General features: G+C 40.9%; 1 protein-coding gene across 2 annotated transcripts in view; it reads right to left on the minus strand.

The window, feature by feature from the left end:
- htr2cl1 (5-hydroxytryptamine (serotonin) receptor 2C, G protein-coupled-like 1) overlaps nt 1-22,134 on the minus strand; it is a 215,309-nt gene that overhangs the window by 31,587 nt on the left and 161,588 nt on the right. The window contains exon 3 of one of the 2 annotated variants that reach the window (XM_061960919.1): nt 14,617-14,740. The exons of the other annotated variant lie outside the window; for it this stretch is intronic. The gene's annotated coding sequence lies outside the window, so the exon portion shown is untranslated. The remainder of the gene's footprint in view (nt 1-14,616; nt 14,741-22,134) is intronic. 2 annotated transcript variants of the gene reach the window in all.

Below are 22,134 nucleotides of genomic sequence, written 5' to 3' on the forward strand. Positions count from 1 at the left end.
GGACCTCAACAGCAACATTAGCCTACATAAATTTGACTGATGGAGAAAACCTGTGTTATTTATTTCCCTAAAGTGTACCTAATTCAAAGAGGTTCATTAGGTCTGTTTACTTCCGTACCTGACGGTTTCGGCTACAACTGTTGCCTTCCTTGTGATCGTCACGTGATGTTGCTGTGACGCAGTGACGTGCGGTCACTAGAGGCAGGTGAGGCGGGGCCTCACCTGCCATCATGGAAAGAAAAAAAATGTAAAAAAAAAAAAAAAAAAAATTAAATTGTTATATGTATCCAGTGATTATACTATAAAGTTATTTTCCATTTAACTTCACCAGTTTTAGATTATTTTTATTCAAAATCGCTGAATTTTCACATTTGCCGTTCAAATACTGAGAAGAGACGGTGCGGTGATCAGCAGCCAGTTGAGGCACGTCACTCAGTGCCTCAACATGGATTGCGGACTCTGCTAACTGCTGGCCTGATGTGCAGTGAGACCCTATTGCTATATGAATTATATTATACATTTCCATAGTTTAGTTAGCTGAGGTATATAATGTACAGTGTATTTTGTCAACAACTGTATGTGTGTAACGTATTTCTTGTGCTGAGCAATCATAAAACTGCTGTGAAGACGCACTGTGTGAGGCTCGCGTAATCCCGCCTCCTGGTGCTGGTTATTGCACCTCCGCCGCAGACTGCACCCCCCGACGTGAGCGCCACACCAACCAAAGCCCACACCCAAACCCTCCACGTGCAAGACCGAATCCACCCAAAAAAAGTCACTTAACAAGAAGCCAAAAAGTGCAAAAACAACATTGCTTGCGCCGGAGGAGCTGTGAACGACTGCAGGGACACAACATTAGGTACACCTGCAGACTGCAGCACGGATTTCATATTTCATTCATTCACAACTCCTCCAACACGAACACCACTGTTCCCGCACTTATAAGTAAAGGTAAGACCATAATAACGTATTTTTTATTAAATGTGCTTTTTTGTGTGCTACAGTTTGTATGTGTAAAGTTAAAGTCAAGTTAAAGTACCAATGATTGTCACACACACACTAGGTGTGGTGTAATGTGTCCTCTGCATTTGACCCATCCCCTTGATCACCCCTTGGGAGGTGAGGGGAGCAGTGGGCAGCAGCGGCGCCGTGCCCGGGAATCATTTTTGGTGATTTAACCCCCAATTCCAACCCTTGATGCTGAGTGCCAAGCAGGGAAGAATGCTGGTATGAGCTTTTAAACATAACTCGTTAACTGCTGCCAATCAAATGGTGAATAAGATACTCTTTAGGGTTCATATGTTTGTAAATCTGACTGTGATGAAGTCAGTGCCTCACCAGTCATGAACCTCACCGCACGTCACTGCTGAGACGTGTCTGGTCAGCTGATTTCAACAGTTTTTGGCACCAACTGCAGTTCCACTTCTTCAGGACTGTTCTAGGTGTGGGAAAGTTGGTACACCCCCTCGTCCCGGTCCCTTGTGACAACATCTGAGGAAGGCAACAGTTGTAGCCGAAACCGTCAGGTTCGGAAGTAAACACACAAGTCTGGGTATAAGAATAAAGTTAAGTTAAAGTCCCAACGATAGTCACACACACACTAGGTGTGGTGAAATTAACCTCTGCATTTGACCCATCCCCATGTTCACCACCTGGGAGATAAGGGGAGCATTGAGCAGCTGCGGTGGACGTGCTCGGGAATAATTTTGGTGATTTAACCCCCAATTCCAACCCTTGATGCAGGGAGGCAATGGATCACATTTTTATAGCCTTTGATATGACTCAGCCGGGGTTTGAACTCAAGACCTTCCAGTCTCAGGGCAGAGACTGTAACTACAAAGCCACCGAGCAGGTTACCCATTAACAAATTGCAGTGTACCTAACTGGCGTGTGTAAACACCTTCCTTTGGCCCCTATAAGAAGATTAAGGAGCGAAGGGATTGACATTACTGAACATCAACATCTAATGTATGTAAGCAGTCCCTGCATGCCATGGTTGACCGCATGCCTCATGTTTGCCGAATGAGCAGGATGTGGATACAAGAAAGCAAAATCCAACCAAATTTATGACAGCCGGCTCATTAAAATGCATGCTAATGCACCAAATCCCTGGTGTGCTGTGAGCGGTAAGAAATTTGTTGTTCTGTCACTTTAAATTTGAAGTGAACAGAATCCATAACTGAGCCGCACGGTGGCCTAGTGCTTAGCATGGAGTCAGAAGATTTGGGGGTTCTGGGCTCAAATCATCATTTGGACATCTCTGCGTGGAGTTTTCATGTTCTCCTCGTGTGTGCGTGGCTTTTTTCCGGGTACTCCGGCTTCCTCCAACATTCCAAAAATATGCATGTTAGGTTCATTGAAGACTCTAAATGAGGGGTGTCAAACGTACAGGCCCGGAAACAGGTTTTATCCGGCCCGTGGGATGAGTTTACCAAGTATAAAAATGAACCTGAAATTTTTGAAAGAAACATCTGTTCTAAATGTGTCCACTGGATGTCGCAATAGCAATTATTTGTATCTTGGTAGACGATGCTACATATGTAAAAAAAAAAAAAATCACATGATGTTAGTACATCAGTCGAGGAAAATGATCAAACTACATAAATTACATCCTGTAATTGGATTTTGATATTTTTTTTTATCTTGATTGACCAATGTTGACTGTTGAACATTATCCCATAATTTATTCAGAAAATATAAATAACGACAAATAGATTATTAACCGCAACATGTAAGTGTAAAAAAAACCCAACACATTATGATTTGTACATTTTCAGAATGTGCTTGTTCTATTTTTAAACAAAGAAAACAATCTCTGAAGTTGTCTTTCTTTTTAAGTTATCGTGCTGTGATTTTACCACATGGATCTTTTTTCTCCATGTGGCCCCCGATCTAAAATGAGTTTGACACCCATACTCTAAATCAGTGTTTTTCAACCACTGTGCCGCGGCACACTAGTGTACCGTGAGATATTGTCTGGTGTGCCGTGGGAGATTATGTAATTTCACCTAATTGGGTTAAAAATATTTTTATTATAATCCCTAAATGTGCCGTTGTTGAGTGTCTGTACTGTCTAGAGCTCGGCAGAGTAACCGTGTAATACTCTTCCATACCAGTAGGTAGCAGCAGGTAGCTAATTGCTTTGTAGATGTCGGGAACGACGACAATGGTTTGCAGGTAAAAAGGTGTCTAATGCTTAAACCAAAAATAAACAAAAGGCGAGTGCCGCTATGAAAAGGCAAAACTAAAACTGAACTGGCTGCAAAGTAAACAAAAACAGAATGCTGGACGACAGCAAAGACTTACAGCGTGTGGCGCAGACGGCGTCCACAAATGACATGACAATCAACACCCAAATAGGAGTGTGAAACGTGAATTATATTTATATAGCGCTTTTTCTCTAGTGACTGAAAGCGTTTTACATAGTGAAACACAATATCTAAGTTACATCTAAACCAGTGTGGGTGGCACTGGGAGCAGGTGGGTAAAGTGTCTTGCCCAAGGACACAACACCAGTGACTAGGATGGCAGAAGCTGGGATCGGACCTGGAACACTCAAGTTGCTGGCACGGCCACTCTACCAACCGAGCTATACCGCTTTGAGTCACTAGAGAGAAAAAAAAGTGCTATATAAATATAATTCACTTCAAGACAAGAATTAAAACACTACAAACAGGAAAACACCAAAAAAACTCCAAATAAGTTACAGCGTGATGTGACAGGTTGTGACAGTACACCTACTTTGAGACAAGAGCTATAGTGATGCATGCTTAGTTATGGTTGGAATTCATATCCAACAATTGCAAGAACGACTTTTTATTGTCAATATCGGCTGCTGGGTTTCTTTTTTTTGAATGTTTTCTGCTGGTGTTGTGCCTCGGGATTTTTTCAATGAAAAAAATGTGACTCGGCTCAGAAAAGGTTGAAAAACACTGCTCTAAATTGTCCATAGGTATGAATGTGAGTGTGAATGGGTTGTTGTGCTCTGCGATTGGCTGGCGACTAGTCTAAGGTGTACCTCGTCTCTTGCCCGGAGTCAACTGGGATAGGCTCCAGCTTACCCACGACCCTTGTGAGGATAATCGGAATACAAAATGGATGCAATCCAGGACGTTCTACAATCGCAAGACTAGGTTTTAAACGAAACCCTTACCAATAGAAGACTGTTTCAACATGGAGAGTAAAAACAGTGTTTATCAGTTACGCACAAATCTTCTCCCCACAAAATGTTTTTTTGTCCAGCGTATTCATTTCATGTTTAGATTTTTTCTCTTCTTGTTTTTGTTGGTACGTGAAAATTAAAATTACATTACTCAAAGCCGATGGCAGAGGATTTACAAAACCGGTTGGTCCAAGGGCTTTTAAAGTTAAAGTTAAAGTACCACTGATAGTCACACACACTAGATGTGGTGAAATTACTCTCTGCGTTCGACCCACCTTGGTCAACCCCCTGGGAGGTGAGGGGAGCAGTGAGTAGCAGCGGTGGCTGTGCTCAAAAATCATTTTTGTCATTTAACCCCCAATTCCAACCCTTGATGCTGAATGCCAAGCATTGAGGTAATGGGTACCATTTTTATAGTCTTTGATTCGACTCGGCCGGGGTTTGAACTCACAAACTACCGATCTCAGGGCACTGAGCAGGTTGGGGATTACTTGTGTAGAACTCAAAGAGCGTTCTATCTATACAAGTGGTTCTTAACCTGGGTTCGATCGAACACTAGGGGTTCGGTGAGTCGGGCTCAGGGGTTCGGTGGAGGTCGAAACACACCCGACTCATCGTGTAAATAAAAACTTCTCCCTATCGGCGTATTACGGATACAACAACAACAGAAGTCACGCTGATTTGCAGGTGTGTAATTTGTTGTGAGTTTATGCACTGTGTTGGTTTTGTTCTTTGAACAAGGTGATGTTCATGCACAGTTCATTTTGTGCACCAGTAAAAAAACATGGTAACACTTTAGTATGGGGAACATATTCACCATTAATTAGTTGCTTATTAACATGCAAATTAGTAACATATTGGCTCTTAACTAGTCATTATTAAGTACTTATTAATGCCTTATTTGGCATGGCCTTATTATAACCCTAACCCTCTAACCCTGGCCCTAACCCTCTAACCCTAACCATAACCAAATAACTCTAAATTAAGTCTTTGTTACTTAGAATATGTTCCCCATACTAAAGTGTTACCAAAAACATATAACTTTGCCTTGAATTTGAAAAAAATACATTTTTTTTTTCCACTAAAGAAGGGTTCGGTGAATGCGCATATGAAACTGGTGGGGTTCGGTACCTCCAACAAGGTTAAAGGGGAACATTATCACCAGACCTATGTAAGCGTCAATATATACCTTGATGTTGCAGAAAAAAGACCATATATTTTTTTAACCGATTTCCGAACTCTAAATGGGTGAATTTTGGCGAATTAAATGCCTTTCTATTATTCGCTCTCGTTGTGACGTCACATCGGGAAGCAATCCGCCATTTTCTCAAACACATTACAAACACCGAGTCAAATCAGCTCTGTTATTCTCCGGTTTTTTGACTGTTTTCCGTACCTTGGAGACATCATGCCTGTTGTCGGAGGGTGTAAAAACACGAACAGGGACGGATTCAAGTTGCACCAGTGGCCCAAAGATGCGAAAGTGGCAAGAAATTGGACGTTTGTTCCGCACACTTTACCGACGAAAGCTATGCTACGACAGAGATGGCAAGAATGTGTGGATATCCTGCGACACTCAAAGCAGATGCATTTCCAACTGGACTGGACAGATCAGCTTTCAGGAAAAGAGCGCGGATGAGGGTATGTCTACAGAATATATTAATTGATGAAAACTGGGCTGTCTGAAATGGGCTGTCTGCACTCTCAAAGTGCATGTTGTTGCCAAATGTATTTCATATGCTGTAAACCTAGTTCATAGTTGTTAGTTTCCTTTAATGCCAAACAAACACATACCAATCGTTGGTTAGAAGGCGATCGCCGAATTTGTCGTCGCTTTCTCCCGTGTCGCTGGCTGTCGTGTCGTTTTCGTCGGTTTCGCTTGCATACGGTTCAAACCGATATGGCTCAATAGCTTCAGTTTCTTCTTCAATTTCGTTTTCGCTACCTGCCTCCACACTATAACCATCCGTTTCAATACATGCGTAATCTGTTGAATCGCTTAAGCCGCTGAAATCCGAGTCTGAATCCGAGCTAATGTCGCTACACCTTGCTGTCCTATCCGCCATGTTTGTTTGTATTGGCATCACTGTGTGACGTCACAGGAAAATGGACGAGTGTATATAACGAAGGTTAAAATCAGGCACTTTGAAGCTTTTTTTAGGGATATTGCGTGATGGGTAAAATTTTGAAAAAAACTTCGAAAAATAAAATAAGCCACTGGGAACTGATTTTTAATGGTTTTAACCCTTCTGAAATTGTGATAATGTTCCCCTTTAAGAACCACTAATCTATACGAAAGCATCTGTGAAGGAGGCTCATTTCAAGTAGTGCGACTTGCAAAAGCTGGTGTTTTCACATACAGTATGTCTCCGACTGCAACAGTGTTCTCATAGTGTGAGGGTCTGCGAAAAGCAACCAGACGTCTTTTACTGTAAGCGTGGGTGTTTCAGGACGAAGTGAGAACGTGTGCTACGAGAGATTAAAAAGCCAGCGATGACGGATGCGGGGGCCTGCAGCCAAGAGGGGATGTGGGGGGCTTCTTCTCAGGTTGGCGCGTTGATGATTACATGAGGAGGGGAAAAAAAAACCACACACACTGCAGCTTTTGTCTTTGGACTGTTACGATGTACAGTACTTGCAAGCTACGCAGGTTTTGTCAATTTGTGTTCCGTCTAAATGTTGCTATGTGGCATCTGAAAAGACACACGAGTGGTTAGTGTTTCCTCTGAGTGTCACGGAGAAAGTCGGAGATGTGGCGGGATGTGTGAGCAATGATGCGGATGAGCGGATGTGGAAAAAAAGATGATGTGAGATGACATGAACGCTAACATTAAACTGACAATGTGACATGACATGAGAAACATGACATTAAAGCGGTGACTTGACATGAGACCGGTAATGATGTCAGGTGAAATGCCAGCGAATGTGAGATGTGACAAAGTTGATATGGAAGTGATGATGTGGAAGGAAATTATGTTGTAAAACTAGGAATGTCAAACGGTTAAAGTATTTAATCGTGATTTATCACAGTTTGTTCATGGTTAACTCAAGATTAATCACGGTTGAGCACAGATTGATTTTTCATCCTTTATTAGGTGCACCATAGTCAGATAATTTTAAAGTTTTTAAATTACCATGACTGGACAACTATTTTTCTTTCATGAAATGTTGTTTAAACAGCTCAACACAAAATAGACATAAACAGGCTTTTAATGACAATGACAAATTACCTGCACTGCGTTGGTGTCCTGCTGGATATTGTAATTTGTAGGAGTACAGAATTTATATTCCCGCTGTAGAATAACTTGCATTCAGAGGAGAAGAGCAAGACCCTGTTTAGATTCCAGTTTCGCACAGTTATAACACAAAATGTAGATTTTTACATTCAGGGTTTGATCGTCAAATGTTCAGTAATGTAATGTGCGACATTTCTATGAATAGATGTTTTTGATATTGTGTACATTGCATGTTGTAAAAGGTAATGGTCTTCATATAAACTATATTGCCAAAAGTATTTGGCCACCTGCCTTGTATGAACTTAAAGTGCCATCCCATTCCTAACCCATAGGGCTCAATATGATGTCGGTCCATCTTTTACAGCTAATACAGCGTCAACACTTCTGGGAAGGCTGTCCACAAGGTTGTGGAGTGTGTTTATAGGAATTTTCGACCATTCTTCCAAAAGCGCATTGGTGAGGTCACACACTGATGTTGGTGGAGAAGGCGTGGCACTCAGTCCCCGTTCTAATTCATCCCAAAGGTGTTCTATCAGATTCAGGTCAGGACTCTGTGCAGGCCAGTCAAGTTCATCCACACCAGACTCGGTCATTCATGTCTTTATGGACCTTGCTTTGTGCACTAGTGCACAGTCATGTTGGAAGAGGAAGGGGCTCGCTCCTAACTGTTCCCACAAGGTTGGGAGCATGCGATTGTCCAAAATGTTTTGGTATCCTGGAACATTCAAAGTTCCTTTCACTGGAACTAAGGGGCCAAGCCCAACTCCTGAAAAACAACCCCACATCATAATTCCTCCTCCACCAAATTTCACACTCGGCATAATGCAGTCCGAAATGTACCCTTCTCCTGGCAACCTCCAAACCCAGACTCGTCCATCAGATTGCCAGATGGAAAAGCGTGATTCAGCTTTCAGCTTTACCACTGCATCCAACGCTTTGCATTGGACTTGGTGATGTATGGCTTAGATGCAGCTGCTCGGCCATAGAAACCCATTCCATGAAGCTCTCTGCGTACTGTACGTGGGCTATTTGGAAGGTCAGATCAAGTTTGGAGCTCTGTAGCAACTGACTCTGCAGAAAGTTGGCAACCTTTTTGCACTATGTGCTTCAGCATCCGCTGACCCCTCTCTATCAATTTACGTGGTCTTGCACTTGGTGCAAGACCACGTTGCTGTTGTTCCCAAACTCTTCCATTTTCTTATAATAAAGCCAACAGTTGACTTTGGAATATTTAGGAGCGAAACCCACATTGCGTCTACTTGGCCACAATTGGACAAATATGTGCGTCTGGATAAAACAATGCCCAAAACATTCATTCTAGTTGTTTACCTTGTCAGCCCAAATCAAAACTGACATGACATAAAATTGATGTGACCGTAATTTTCACAGCAATTTTCTCGGAGTCTGTTGAGGTTCTGTTTCGTAACAGACAACACAGGTTATCATATCATATCATATGCCATGTGAGAGAATAATTTTGCCACACCTAGTGTGTGTGTGACAATCATTGGTACTTTAACTTTAACTTAACTTTAAAGTTCAGTTCAGTTTCAGTTTGTCGAACATGCATACAATACAATGTCATTCATCACATATTTCCAGTTGTTTTATTACAACACGTCTGAAAAGGAGTAGGAAGAAGCAGAGCTTATTTAATCCTACTCCTTTTCATACCATAGCAATTTTATCCTACTTCCTTGTTCTCTGTAACAGAGCAGTGAACAAATAGATAATAAATAAATAATATACTATTGTAAGTAAACAGATGTTAAATAAATAAATAATCTTTGTCTCAAAAAAAAGGAAAAAAAAAAAAAGGGTTAAAGATGTTCATCTTAATTCTTGTTCTGTGTACTTTGTGAACACTTGTAGTTTGAACAGTCTCTTAAAGTGAATCATATTGGTGCTTTGTTTGATTTATTTGCTTAATCCATTCCATAATTTAATTCCACATACTGATATGCTAAAGGTTTTAAGTGTTGTACGAGCATACAAATGTTTTAAATTAGATTTTCCTCTAAGGTTATATTTCTCCTCTTTTGTTGACAATAATTGTTGTACATTCTTGGCTAGCAGGTTATAGTTTGCTTTATACATCATTTTAGCTTGTTTACAAATGCACCAAATCGTTGAATTTCAATAATTGTGATTTAATAAAGTGTTTGTATGTTCTCTATATTCAACATTATGTGAGCGCCGTAAGTGGCTGATCCGTTGGCGGTCCCGTCTTGTCACCCTGTAACATGTCTGCTCTTAGTGGGACTGTGCCGAAAATTTAATTTCAGTTCCTATGTGTCTTGTACATGTTAAATAATGGACAATAATAAAGCATCCTGAATCCTGAATTATGCATTATTCTAATTGATCTTTTGTGTAACAGTTAGTGAATGAAGCATACATTTGTAGTCATTTCCCTTATATATCTGCACAATAACTCAGATACGGTAACACTAGCGAGCAGTAGTTAGCATGAGAAAGTTAACATGAGAATATCAAGATGACATGAGCAAGTTCATGTGAAATTGATGATATGACCGTGAAGAGCGATGACATGAGAAACAGCAGGTGAAAGTAAGTTTTCCAAGAGTCTGTTGAAGTGTGATGATAATCATGAGAAATGGCTTGTGAAAATAGGAGCCTGTTGAAGATGCATTTCTGTTTTGTAACAAACAATAAAGATGATCGTATAATTCAAATTATGTGACAGGAGAAATATGATGTGACATATGTGAGAGATGATGTTGAAGATGAGGAGCATATGTGAAAAAGATGACTTGAGGAAGTTAATGTGAGATTGATGATGTGACAGTGAAGTGTGATGATAATCATGAGAAATGGCATGTGAAAGGAAGTTTTTGAAGAGTCTGTTGAAGATACATTTCTGTTTTGTAACAGACAATAAAGATGATCACATATCGTATCATACAAAGTTATGTGAGATGAGAAATATGACGATGTGACATGTGAGAGATGATGGAGGGAGCATAAGTGGAAAAAGATGTCTTAAAGAAGTTAATGTGAGATTGATGATGTGACAGTGACGTATAATGACCTGAGCAAGAGGATGTGAAAGTGCTGTGTGGTGGGACATGATATGAGAGAGATGATGTTGAAGTTGAGAAATATTGTTACAAAGACAACGTGACATGACGTGAGGAAAGTTAACGTGGAATTGACGATGAGGCAGTGAATTGTGTTAGGGACTGCCTTGAAAACGAGATGCTGCATCTCATGGCGTAATCCCAAATACACTGAGTTGGATTGAAATGTGATGAAACGGCATATGAAAGTCGGTGTCTAGAACATGAAGTTCTGTTTTGTAACGGACGGTAAAGGTTATCATATCATACGAAGTTGTGTGAGATGAGAAGTGCGATGATGTGCCATGACATGTGAGAGATGGTATTAAAAATGAAGAACATGGGATAAAGATGACGACATGAAGTGAAGTGTGATGACATGAGAAACAGCATGTGAAAGTCGGGGTATAGAACAGGGGTGTCAAACTCAAATACAGAGTGGGCCAAAATTTAAAAGTGAACAAAGCCGCGGGCCAAGGTTGAACAAATTAACCTTTTAATAGGGACCCAAACAAGTTTTGCATTGAATATTGAACAAGCAAGGCTTATGTAACTTTATAGTGACATGCAAAATCGAGTTTCAAATAATATTAATAAGAATTCAAAAATATCAATGGCATATCAAATACAATTAAAAATGTAATGCCTCTTTTATATTTGCAGCCTTCTGAGGTAAATATCAACATTAACTTTTTCCACAGGCTAATAAATTTGAAAATAAAATAACAATGAATAACCCAACCATTCAGGACTTTAAACTGCTCAGTTTACAACACACTGATCTAATCTGATGTGCCCAAGCCAGATACCTGCCATCTTTTCTTGAATGCTAGTTCATTAATGTCGGGGCTCAGGCTTTGAGCTTAAGCAACCCTCATTATCGAACGAAGGTGTTCATCAGTCATTATATCTCGTAGTCCACCCGGACCACAGTCTTGGGGGCGTGCTTTAAAGGCACTGCGTTTATCGTTCTCCACGAGCTGTCGTCACGTCTGCTTTTCATCCATTCCAACAACGTGCCGGCCCGACCACAATTTATGTGCGACTTCAGCACGCACACACATGTAAATGCAAAGCATACTTGGCCAACAGCGATACAGGTTACAACTAACTCTTCCGGGCTGCAATATACACCCCCGCTACCTCCAAACCCCGCCCCCCGGAAGAGTTAGGGCTGCATGGGATTCTGGGTATTTGTTTTGTTGTGTTTATGTTGTGTTACGGTGCGGATGTTCTCCCGAAATGTGTTTGTCATTCTTGTTTGGTGTGGATTCACAGTGTGGCGCATATTTCTAACAGTGTTAAAGGGGAACATTATCACCAGACCTATGTAAGCGTCAATATATACCTTGATGTTGCAGAAAAAAGACCATATATTTTTTTAACCGATTTCCGAACTCTAAATGGGTGAATTTTAGCGAATTAAACGCCTTTCTATTATTCGCTCTCGGAGCGATGACGTCACAACGTGACATCACATCGGGAAGCAATCCGCCATTTTCTCACTTTCGTCGGTGTGTTGTCGGAGGGTGTAACAACACGAACAGGGACGGATTCAAGTTGCACCAGTGGCCCAAAGATGCGAACGTGGCAAGAAATTGGACGAAATTTGTTCAAAATACGAGGCTGTGGGGAAAGCCGACGAAATGGTCAGTCATTTGTTCCGCACACTTTACCGATGAAAGCTATGCTACGACAGAGATGGCAAGAATGTGTGGATATCCTGCGACACTCAAAGCAGATGCTGACATCAACTCCAAAACTGGACAGATCAGCTTTCAGGAAAAGAGAGCGGATGAGGGTATGTCTACAGAATATATTAATTGATGAAAACTTTATTCATTACTCGCGGTTTTACGTAAATTATTATACATAAACTGTGTTTACCAATAATTTAGCTTAAAAACATTTATTTTTTTCAATCATTCGAGTACATTCGGGTAGTCTTGTGTAATGCAGTATTTTGTGTCTATTTAGGTATGGTTAACCTGAGTGCTGAAATCGTGGAAAAATATATGTTCTTAGCGCACCTGAAATGGGCTGTCTGCACTCTCAAAGTGCATGTTGTTGCCAAATGTATTTCATATGCTGTAAACCTAGTTCATAGTTGTTAGTTTCCTTTAATGCCAAACAAACACATACCAATCGTTGGTTAGAAGGCGATCGCCGACTTCGTCCTCGCTTTCTCCCGTGTCGCTGGCTGTCGTGTTGTTTTCGTCGGTTTCGCTTGCATACGGTTCAAACCGATATGGCTCAATAGCTTCAGTTTCTTCTTCAATTTCGTTTTCGCTACCTGCCTCCACACTACAACCATCCGTTTCAATACATGCGTAATCTGTTGAATCGCTTAAGCCGCTGAAATCCGCGTCTGAATACGAGCTAATGTCGCTATAATTTGCTGTTCTATCCGCCATGTTTGTTTGTATTGGCATCACTGTGTGACGTCACATGAAAATGGACGGGTGTATATAACGATGGTTAAAATCAGGCGCTTTGAAGCTTTTTTTTAGGGATATTGCGTGATGGGTAAAATTTTGAAAAAAACTTCGAAAAATAAAACAAGCCACTGGGAACTGATTTTTAATGGTTTTAACCCTTCTGAAATTGTGATAATGTTCCCCTTTAAAGTTATTTATACGGGCACCGTCAGTTGCATTCACGTGAGTGTGCGTGCTGAAGCCACACATATTATGTGACTGGGCCAGCATTCACTGGACTAGGTGAAAAGCGGACGTGACGATTTTTGGGAGGGGCACTGAAATTTGAGAGTCTCCCGGGAGGGTTGGCAAGTATGAGAATTAACGGTGAATGCGGTGTTTCCGCGGCACCGCCGCTGAATATAATCGGCGGGCCAGCTCTAGTGTTAATTTGATATCGCGGGCCAAATTTGGCCCGGAAGAGTTAGGGCTGCATGGGATTCTGGGTATTTGTTTTGACACCCATGGTCTAGAACATGAAGTTCTGTTTTGTAACAGACCGTAAAGGTTATCATATCGTACAAAGTTATGTGAGATGAGAAGTGTGATGATGTGCCATGACATGTGAGAGATGGTCTTGAAAATGAAGTGCATGTGATAAAGATGGCGGCATGAGGAAGTGAAGTGTGATGACATGAGAAACATGTGAAAGCGGCAAAACATAACGTGAAATGACCGGAGGGAATGAGGATCAATTGATGAGGCCTTAGGAAAGATGATGCCAATGTAAGGTGACACTGCATGACAAACAACATGAGGCCTGTGTCATGATCTGCAAAAGATGACATGAGAGAAAGATGAGAAAGAAATGATACAATGAAAAAGACACAAAAAATATAATTTATCTGCTTGTTTTGTTTACATGAGAAACGACACGTTGAAGTCTTGAGGTTGCTGACGTGTGTTTGTTTCTAGAGCGCCATGGGCCATTTTTGTTTTGTTTGGCTGAATCACGGCTGCTCCGTGAGATAAATCAGTGGACTGAAAATGGCATAGAGGGAATTTGCTCTTATTAAACTCCCCTACTGAGCTGCTTTGTGAGGGAGTGTGCGCGTGTGTGTGTGTGTGTGTGTGTGTGTGTGTGTGTGTGTGTGTGTGTGTATGTGTGTGTGTGTGTGTGTGCTTTATGTTTAATATCAATAAACACGTTGCACTGTAAATGCTAGCCAAAGACAAAATAGTAGCTTAAGTCCTGCTCTCTGTCTTTCCTGCAAAGAACAGAGCAAATACTGATAACAAGTACAAAAAATATTACAATAAATAAAAAAAACAGACACAAAATAGCAATATTTGTGGACGCTCTAAGCAAATGGACTGCACAGCCGATGGAATCCTTCATCCTAATTAAAAACATTTTTCCTCTCATGTGATTTAACTTTTACACCCCGTTCTTATTGCCCTCTGATTGCACTGCACTTCTTTTAATCATCCTAATTGTTTGTGTTTATTTTGGCAGTTTATTTTCATATGGGTTCACACTCATTACATTATATTTTGTGCTGGTGTCGCTTGTGTTCAAGTAAAGATCATTAAATTGCTTTTGTGCATGAAATGAGCTGTGAAAAGGATGTGGTTGGTGTATTAATTAAGTTGTTATTGTTATGAATGTTATTACTTTGTCCCAACACCAACCGTGGGGGCGTGATTGGCTCACTTCTCACCTCGGGATCAATGCGCTGGCTGATAGCGAGTCGCCCTACAGGCGTGTCCTCGCTTTTTCTGCCGTATACTCGGTCTCGTGTCAAGCCACACCTCCGGAGCAGCGGGTCAAGATCATCCATTTGCCTGCAGAAAAATATTTTTTTTATTTTTTCATCCATTTTAAGAGGAAGCCGGACACACATCAATCACAATGTTTGGGCGTGTTAGCTCATTGTAGGCCAACATGGTGTTGAACGGCCCTCATAGTAAACACCAACCATGTGACGGTGGGTTATGTTCTGTCAAAAGGGTCAAATTCATCAGTGCTAAGCCAGCCGGTCACCTAATGGACTGCACAGATGGAGCACCATTACACAAGGATTTGTGTGAGTGTGTGTGTAAGAGAAATGACTGCTTCAAGCCTACTTTTAGATGTTGCGTTTTATCTACGACAACCCTTTGTACCCTCCATCAAAGCAATGCTATTAAAAGTTTTTAATGTTCATGGTGTGAGTGCGGAGAAAGATGCTTCAGAGTTGACCCTCCTGCAGGGTAATGTAACCGCTATTAGCTGCAGCAATACACAGTCTTGTGGTCAGGGCTCTAGCCAAGATATTGTCTGTGGCAAAGCACAGCGGAGTGAAGACAATGCGGTCACAAAAAGAACGTGTTAATGATGCATGCATGAGAGAGGAACAAAGAGGCCAATTGCTAAATAAACAGTTTTGATGTAAAAAAAAAGAGAGGGGTGACGATGAGACATTTGGATTGATTTGAGAGAGATGATGTTGGCCATGAGAAATGTGAGGAAGATTACAATTCAAAATACAAATTAAAAATGGTATTTTAAGGCGGTTTGAAATGTCAGATATACAGTAAGTAAAGTAAAGTACCAATGATTGTCACACACACACTAGGTGTGGTGGAATTTGTCCTCTGCATTTGACCCATCCCCTTGTTCACCCCCTGGGAAGTGAGGGGAGCAGTGGGCAGCAGCGGTGCCGCGCCCGGGAATCATTTTTGGTGATTTAACCCCCAATTCCAACCCTAGATGCTGAGTGCCAAGCAGGGAGGTAATGGGTCCCATTTTTATAGTCTTTGGTAACTCACAACCTACCGATCTCAGGGCGGACACTCTAACCCAGAGGTGCTCACACTTTTTCTGCAGGCGAGCTACTTTTCAATTGATCAAGTCATGGGGATCTACCCCATTCATATATATAATTTATATTTATTTATTTATGAAATATATGTTTTTGTTAACAAGTTAGAGGTGTTTAATGATAATGCAAGCATGTTTAACACATAAAGTTAATATTGTTAATGCATTAAAGGTGTTTAATGATAATACAAGTATGTTTAATACATATAGTTAATATTGTTAACAAGTTAAAGGTGTATAAAGATAATGCAAGCATGTTTAACACATATAGTTAATATTGTTAACAAGTTAAAGGTGTTTAATGATTATACAAGCATGTTTAACACATATAGTTAATTTTGTTAAAAAATTAAAGGTGTTTAATGATAATACAAGAATGTTTAATACATATAGTTAATATTGTTAACAACTTAAAGGTGTTTAAAGATAACACAAGCATGTTTAACACATATAGTTAATATTGTTAACAAGTTAAAGGTGTTTAAAGATAATACAAGCATGTTTAACACATATAGTTAATATTGTTAATAAGTTAAAGGTGTTTAAAGATAATACAAGCATGTTTAACACATATAGATTCCTTTCTTTCATGAAGACAAGAATAAAAGTTGGTGTATTACCTGATTCTGATGACTTGCATTGATAGGAATCAGACAGTGGTGCTGATAATGTCCACATTTTCGAATGGAGGAGAAAAAAAGTCCTCCTTTCTGTCCAATACCACATGAAAGTGGTTGGTTTTTGACATCTTATTTGTCCAGCTTCCGTACTCCTTTGTATACACTTTACAAGAAATACATTGTCGCAAACTCTGTAGCTTGCTAGCTTGTGCACGCCAGCTTTCTGAGACTCTTATTTTGTTAGCGCAACTGTGCAACTGTGCAGTTGGTCTTTGGAGTTTTGACGACAGGTACGGCGCCAGAGTCTGTTGAAATAAAGTGTTTCTCGCCTTCCAGTCGGTAATTTTAATGAGCTGGCAGTAGCCAGCGTCATCTCAGAAGACCCTCGGGTGCCGTGAATGTCAATCAAGTGACGAAAGTGACGTCATAGTGAAGATTTATGATCGCTCATTTTTAGGACTATTTTTTTAATGCCTGGTTGGTGATCGACTGACACACCCTCCGAGATCGACCGGTAGCTCGCGATCGACGTAATGAGCACCCCTGCTCTAACCACTAGGCCACTGAGTAGATGAGAGATCTATGCTATTCTGAAGGATGGCATGTAAGTTATTTGACCATTTATCCATCCATTTTCCTCCGTTTATCCGAGGTCGGGTCGCGGGGGCAGCATCCCAAGTAGAGAAGCCCAGACTTCCCTCTCCCCAACCACTTTGTCCAGCTTCTCCCGGGGGATCCCGAAGACTTCCCAGGCCAGCCGGGAGACATAGTCTCCCCAACGTGTCCTGGGTCTTCCCCGTGGCCTCCTGCAGGTTGGACGTGCCCTTAACACCTCCCTAGGGAGTGACGGAGATAAATATCTACATATAACCATATTTAAGAGTTATTTCTTTTGTTTGAAATAACTAGTGTTTTCTCTTTGTGCTCTTTCTATTTTTTTCTCCATCTCATGACCGATGGTACACTTTGAATTACCTTGGGGTTGGAATGTGGGAAGTGGAAGTACTCCTTTTTCTTAACTTATCCTGTCTCTTCTCAGAGTAGAACAATTAACTTGTGTATTACTTCTGGAGGGTGGGGGCGAGGGACACATTGAAGAACGCAGCACTTCCGTGAGGTTTTCAGATCAACTTGGCTACGCAATTGAATGTGTTGTCCTAGGCTGGTCTCTATCTTCAAAGCTTTGAAAATAAATTACAAAATACCCATTCTGTTCTGGTGATGATTTCAACTCAGCTTATGTCATCAAAAGAACTTGGGATTGACCAGTAACTTAAATTCCCTTGGAGGAACATCTGGTCCAAACGCAGCAGGAGGCGTTCGAGTGGTATCCTGGCCAGATGCCCGAACCACCTCGTCTGGCTCCTCTCGATGTGGAGGAGGAGCGGCTTTACTTTGAGCTCCTCCCGGATGACAGAACTTCTTACTCTATCTAGGGAGAGACTCACCACCCGGCGGAGGAAACAAATTTCGTCCGCTTGTCCTTTCGGTCATAACCCAAAGCTCATGACCATAGGTGAGGATGGGAACGTAGATCGACCGGTAAATTGAGAGCTTTGCCTTCCGGCTCAGCTCCTTCTTCACCACAACGGATCGATACAGCGTCCGCATTACTGAAGACATCGCACCGATCCGCCTGTGGCTCTCACAATCCACTCTTCCCTCACTCATGAACAAGACTCCGAGGTACTTGAACTCCTCCACATGGGGCAAGATCTTTTCCCCAACCCGGAGATGGCACTCCACCCTTTTCTGGGCAAGAACCATGAACTCGGACTTGGAGGTGTTGATTCCCATCCCAGTTGCTTCACACTCGGCTGCGAACCGATCCATTGAGAGCTGAAGATCCTGGCCAGATGAAGCCATCAGGACCACATCATCTGCAAAAAGCAGAGACCTAATCCTGCAGTCACCAAACCGGATCCCCTCAACGCCCTGACTGCGCTTAGAAGTTCTGTCCATAAAAGTAATGAACAGAATCGGTGACAAAGAGCAGCCTTGGCGAAGTCCAACCCTCACTGGAAACGTGTCTGACTTACTGCCGGCAATGCGGACGAAGCTCTGACACTGATCATACAGGGAGCGGACCGCCACAATCAGACAGTCCGATACCCCATACTCTCTGAGCACTCCCCACAAGACTTCCCGTGGGACATGGTCGAATGCCTTCTCCAAGTCCACAAAGCACATTTAAACGCTAGACATGAGATACATGAGGGGATCATGCCTTGAGAAAGATGGCGGGGAAGTGCTTGAGGAGGCATGAGAAAGATGTGTTCATGTGACACTGATGATGTAGGAAACATGGTATGAAAGTGATGTGAGGTGACATTAAAGATGGCGGGCTGTTGTGATCGCCGATGGCATCAACCAGGTACGATGTGACATGGCATGAGAAGATGTTGGGGGGGAAAAAAATGTTGGGAAAATGGTTGACAATTTAAAGTGTCAGGTGACATGAGAACAGATTGACAATAATATTATACGATGAAAATGATGATGTAAGAGTGATCATGCTGTGGCAATTTAAAGTGAAGTCAAATGATATGACAAAAATATGAAATCATGCTTTGAGAAAAATAATGTGAAAGTGATTGAAGTCACATGACAAATATGATGTCTTATTGAGAAACATGACATGGAAGTGATGGGATGAGGTGACATGAAATATGGTGTGCTTGTGATCTGAGATGACATGAGAAAAAGATGACAATATTTTGAAAAAAAAGGGAAAATTGTCGATTTAAAGTGTCAGATGACATGAGAAAACAAGAATGATATGGTGCTTTGAGAAAAATGGTGTAAAAGTGATATTTAATTAACATTTTAATTTTAAAGTGATGTCTGATGAAATATGAGATCATGCCAGCAGAAAGAGTTTTGAAAGTTATTCTTTGAGGTGACATGAGATAGGCTCCAGCACCCCCCGCGACACCAAACGGGACAAGCGGTAGAAAATGAGTGGATGGATGGATGGACATGAGAAAGTTGATGTGGGTTTTGTAGGGATGATGTTTGATAAGAAATTATCGAGTTTGAGCCTATTATAGAATCCTCTTATCGAACCGATTCCTTATCGATTCTCTTATCGAGTCTAGATAGGTTGTTGTATATGGAAAAAAAACACACAATATTTGGTTTAACAAAAGCTCACTTTTATTATATAAGAAAACAATTTAATCTAATAAATAAATAAATATTGACTGTTACCGCCCTAAAAAAATAAAATAAAATAAATAAATATTGACTGTTGTTACCCAAAGTATATTAAGTGGGATTTTTCAGAAAAACAAATGTATACAGTAACACAAAAACAACCTGTCTCTGTGATCAATATAGGTGTATGAATAATAATATAGTGTTAAATAAAATCAGTCCCTTGGGCACAAAACTGAAAATAATACAGCTCTCCAAAAAGTGCAATTCTGCTGCTATTTGACATAACTGTTTGTTATGATGCTTTGACATTTTTGCACTTTATTTCTTTATTGAAAGAAAATTCTATGAAGAGAAAAGTTGTTTGCAAATGTGGTTACAATGCTAAAAAATTAAAAGTTAAAGCTAAAAAAAGAAATACACTTTGAGTTAACATTATTTCTTTATAGGGGGAAAGATGTTATGAGCTAGGGAATATAACAACTACACTACCCAGCATGCAACAGGAGCGACGAGCATGCGCGGTAGCCCTGAAAAGTGTTGTTGCCACCCGGCAGCTAAGAATGAGGTTATGAGCACGCTGTGAAAGTAAACGTCAAGAACTCAGCCAACACGCCTCGTCTGCATTATTTATAATTAGACAGACAACACATATACAGTGTGATTTTGTTTTGTTTACAAGGAAAGAAAAACAAAAGTTAAAAAAGGGAGATGTGTTGTATATATATGTATGTGCTGCAGTTGCTTTAAGAACGTTGCGACAGCTGCCGTAATGGAGGTGCGTTGCTAGCCTGGTTGCTATGTTTCCGTTTGGTCATAAAAGTGTTCGTCATGTGTTTGTACCCTGCTCAAATCTCTCAGTAAAGTATTCATTGGATTATACCTTTTGTTTTGAACTTTATTGCACCTTGGAGCGCTTTTTCCGGTCCATTTTTTTTCCTGCTTTTGCTATCTGCACCTAATGACTGAGCTACGTGACGTCATTTCTTGTGATGTCACACGGAGCATTTCTGGTCGGGACAGGATTCGTTCCGAGGGATTCGAGTAAAGAACCAACTCTTTTTCTTTACTGTCGTGGTCTCGATAACGGGTACCGGTTCTCAAAAAGGGATTCGAGTCCGAGGACTCGGTTCTTTTCTTATCGAACAACCGGGAAAATCGGTTTCGAGTATCATCCCTAGGGTTTTGACGTGAAACTGAAAATATAACAAACGTGATATTGAAGGATAACATGATGACACACATTAAATATGGTGTGCTTGTAATGAGAGATAACATGAGAAAGAGATTATGTGACACATCAAGCAAAAAGATGAGAAAGCAATGTAATGTAACACAATGTGATTAAAGTAATTTTTGGACAATTTCACGCGATATGAGATGAGAAAACATGGAAAGGAAATCAGGGCATTAGAAAGATGTGAAAGTGATTATTTGAAGGTGACATGAGAAAGATCATGTGAGATGGTGGGAAGTGATGAAAGAGATCACAGTTTGGTGTCATGACATGAGAGTAATCGGATTTGAAACTGAAGGTGTGAGAGGACTTGAGAAAAATGTGTGATGATATGAGAGACGATGTAAACAAAAATGATGTGGCAATTTAACCACGATGGTGTGGTTTTGATGTGAGATGACAACGAAAAAGAGATGATGCGACATGATATGAGAAAATGTTATGAGAAAGGGTGTGAAAATGATTGACAATTCAAAGTCCCAGATGGCGTGAGAAAACAATGAGGACAATATGGTGCTATGAAAAACAGTGTCAAAGTGATTATGCCGCAGCAATTTAAAGCGATGTCAGGTGATATGAGATAAATATGAGATCATGCCAGTAGTGAGTGCAAAAGTGATGGAGGTGACATGAGAAATACGATGTGGGATAATGTGCGTTAGTAATGTGAAGGTCGATGCGAGGTGACATAAAAGATGGTGTGCTTGTCGCGTGACATGACCTCAGAAAGAGATGAGGTGACATGACAAAGGGAAAAAGATCAGAAAATGTCATGAGACATAAGGTTGACTTGTGAGGACTAGCGTCATAGGAAATAGATGAATTGATGTCAGATATGAGAAACCCATGGAAAGGATATCATGCCATGAGAAATATATAGAAGTGATTATTTGAGGTGCCATGAGAACGACGATGTGAGATGGTGGGTTGTACGGGAGAGACATCTGACGTGAAACTGTAGGGTGTGACAGAACATGAGAAAAATGGACGTGAAAGGAGTGACCTGAGAAAAAGAATGTGACCTTGCATGAAAAAGATGCATTGGAGTAGATGCCATAAGAGCTCCAGGTGAATACGTGTCAGTGTGAAAGGAATGTAAACAGGTGTCATTCAGTTTGGTCACACCGTGTTTAAGTCCGACATTAAGTACTTGTGTGACGTTAAATGAAGTTTTGACACACGATCAGCTTCCCCGTGAGCTACTCAGTGGCCTAGTGGTTAGAGCAGGGGTGTCAAACTCAAATACAGAGTGGGCCAAAATTTAAAACTGAACAAAGCCGCGGGCCAAGGTTGAACAAATTAACCTTTTTGTCAGGGACCCAAACAAGTTTTGCATTGAATATTGAACAAGCAAGGCTTATAT

This window comes from Nerophis lumbriciformis, linkage group LG05, assembly GCF_033978685.3.
Source record: "Nerophis lumbriciformis linkage group LG05, RoL_Nlum_v2.1, whole genome shotgun sequence".
NCBI lineage: Eukaryota > Metazoa > Chordata > Actinopteri > Syngnathiformes > Syngnathidae > Nerophis > Nerophis lumbriciformis.